Source organism: Phascolarctos cinereus, unplaced genomic scaffold (assembly GCF_003287225.1).
Source record: "Phascolarctos cinereus isolate Bilbo 61053 unplaced genomic scaffold, phaCin_HiC Scaffold_2;HRSCAF=192, whole genome shotgun sequence".
Taxonomy (NCBI): domain Eukaryota; kingdom Metazoa; phylum Chordata; class Mammalia; order Diprotodontia; family Phascolarctidae; genus Phascolarctos; species Phascolarctos cinereus.
The window spans coordinates 86101584-86105056 of NW_027555625.1; positions in this window are offsets into that span (position 1 = coordinate 86101584).

A 3473-nucleotide genomic window follows, 5' to 3' on the forward strand; every position below is an offset into this window, starting at 1 on the left:
AATTTGGCCAAGTTTCAGATGTTACATAAAACTGTACAAAGTGATTTGATTGATTTCATTAAAATTGCCAAATAGAAATTTCACAGGAATAGAATTTATCACTTCCCCACCAAAGCATTAAAATTAATCAGTACTTAGACATATCTCATGTTACTCAATTAGCATAAAGCTCATGCTCTAGAATCTCATTTAGGAAATTTTTACCCTAGAAAAATAGATGTAGAATAAAGTAGGTTCTATATTTGTGTAACATAAGTTCTGGGCTAATAATCCAATTTATATGTACATTGGAATGTGAAGAACCAGAAGGAGCTTCTTCCTTCAGGATCTGAGAGATTTCTGAAGTATTAGTGTTTTTTTTCTTTCACATAGTATAGCTAACAGACCCCAAATGATATGTTCTCCATTGATTACCTGCCAATTTAACTTAATTAGCTTTTTAAAAATAGGTACATATTGGTGGTATTTTTAAAATAGTTTGTACCACGACCTCTTCTTCAAATGGTACCATACCTTCCCCAAGGTATATATATGAGATACAGGGGAAAATGGACTCCAGGTTATGTGGTAAAGGGTAAATCCATAATGAACTTCTTTTCTTCCTTTGTGAAAACATTCTGACTTTTTGCTTAGCTTTACGTTTCTGTGGCTCCTTGAAGAATCTTGAACATGCCTTTCCATAAGGTTTCTAGTTTGTCCTGGACCCCCAGTGCAGATGCTTCCATTCTTGGGATGTTGCTAGGAAATCAGTGGTAAGTCCAAATATTCTTAGTTTCTAAAGTTCACAAGCTCATTCTCTTGTAAAGGTGGAGGAGGGGAGAGGAGACAGAGACTCTCTCCTTCTCCTTCCCTGATTAATTTCTTGACAAGGGTCTGGTTGAAGTGATTCTCTCACTAGGCTGGCCTACCGTTGGATTTCTGGAAACTAAACTGGTTTGCTGTTTTTTATCCAAACTCTACAAGTTGTGACCAACTCTTTCTTTTCAACCACCTAAAAGGAATTTTAGGCATTTTCTGTGTGACACCATTTGCTTTCATCCATTAGTCTTAAGACACTTCACTAATCTTTTAACTGTTTGCACTCTGGCTAATACTTTTATTCATTAGAAGTATATAGACCTTATTCATACTTTATCATCCCTTTGATTTATTGATTGCTTCAGTTGAGAAATATTGTGGGCCCTCCATAATTATTGAGAAAGATGCATGGAACACCCCTCTCACACTTGTATAAGATGCTTCTGAAAGCATATTGGGTGAGACGAATTTAGAAGCAGGTAAAATTTGCATTAGGTCCCCATTTAATAGTCCTTGTACTTTCTCTTTGTCCTTTTTCATACTTTGACACCCCTGAAAATGAAGTTCCATACCAGTTCTTCCCTGTAGCTCTAGATCCTAGACAATATCTTTTGGTCTTGACTCTTTGTCTCTCAACACTGTCATGCTGTATTCTGTTCATTTTAGACCCTCTATTCTGCTAGTTGACAGGGTACCATATTTAGGACCTGTTAATAATGTGCTACCACCTCCTATGTAAAATAATGGTGTCACCAAGTCAAAATGCGCAGCTCCATAAAGAGCTTTTTTTCTTAGAAATTGTTTTTCTTAGAAATTCCCCTCATGTTTCTATATTTTCATGATTCAGAGTTCCATATTGTGAACATTCTTTCTACTGAGTCAGATTGAAACCCATCCATATCTTCTCATCCTGTGCAATTCTTATGTATGTCCTTCCATTAGTCCTCAAGAATGTCTTCAATGCAATAGGGAAATCCCTCTAGGTATTTTAATATTTTATTTATATAAATACAATACTTTTATTTTCTATGTCTCTTGTGTGCTTCATAACTAACACAATGACATCCCCAAGCATATATGTGATAGACGTTGTTATTGTTGCTGTTTTATAATATATACATGCAAATTATCATTGGCATTGAGCTACAATCTACTTCTAAACACCTTTTGTTTCTCTACATAATTATTATACTGACCCTTTAGAGAATTTCATAGATCAATGAAGAGAGATTGGAGGGTCAAAGAAGGGGGCAGGATTTCAGAATTGGCTCAAAGAGTGAATAACATGCACACTCACTTGGGTATAGAAATCTATCTTATCCTGCAGGAAAGTTGGAGGGTAAGAAGATAAGAGAAGGGAGAGTGATACAAGGGAGGGCAGTTTGGGGGAGGGTGTAGTAAGAAGCAAAAAAAAACTTTGAGAATGGGCAGGGTAGAAAGTGAGAGAAAATAGAATGAATGTGGCTGAGCAGAATAGGTTGGAGGGAAATAGTTAGCAATAGTAACTGTGAAGAAAAAAATGAAGCAAGTTTCTTTGATAAAGGTCTCATTTCTCAAATATATAGAGAACTAAGTCAAATTTATAAAAATAAGACCCATTCCCCAATTAATAAATGATCAAATGATATGATCAGTTTTCAGATGAAGCAATCATAGCTATCTATAACCATATGAAAATATACTCTAACTCACTATTGATTGAAGAAATGCTAATTAAAAAAAAATTCTGAGGTACCATGTCATACCTATTAGATTGGCTAATAGGTTAGGAAAAAAATGACATATGTGGAAGGGGATATGGGGAAAATGAGACATTCATGCATTGTCAGTGGAGTTGTGAACTGATTCAACCATTCTGTAGAACATCTTGGAATTATGCAGAAAGGGCTATAAAACTATGCCTAACCTTTGACCTACACTAGTAGGTCTCTATCCCAAAACAGATAAAAACAAAATAGGTGAAGTGTTCATACATACAAAAATATTCACAGCATCTCTTTTCTTGGGGCAAAGAATTAGAAATTGAGGGGGTGCCCATCAACCAGGGAATGGCTGAACAAGTTATGATATGTCATTATGATAGAATACTATTTTACTATAAGATATGATGAGCAGTATGCTCTCAGAAAAACCTGGAAAGACTTGCATGGGCTGATGCAAAGTGAAATGTACTGTGTACAAAGTAACAGCATTATTGTATGATGATCAGCTGTGAATGACTTAGCTATTTAAGCAGTACAACAATCCAAGGTAACTCTGAAGGACTAATGATGAAAAATGCTATTCAACCCCAGAGAAAGAACTAATGGTGTCTGAATACAGATTGAAGCATACTTTTTTTTTGCTTTCTTTATTTTTCTTGAGTTTTTTTGTTGTTTATGTTTTCTCCCACAACATGACTATTATGGGTATATTTTCCATGACTACGCATGTATAACCTAAATCAAATTGCTTGCCTTCTCAGTGAAGGTGGGGTGGGGAGGGAGGAAAGGAGATAACTGGGAACTCAAAGTTTTAAAAATGAATGTTAAAAATTATTTTTCTATGTAACTGGGGGGGAATTTAAAAATAAATATATGAAAAAAATAAATAAAAATACAATTTTCCCTAAGAAGGGTTAATGTAATTAATTGTCATCATTTTAGTAGAAACAAGATTATCAGATTGCTTTCCTC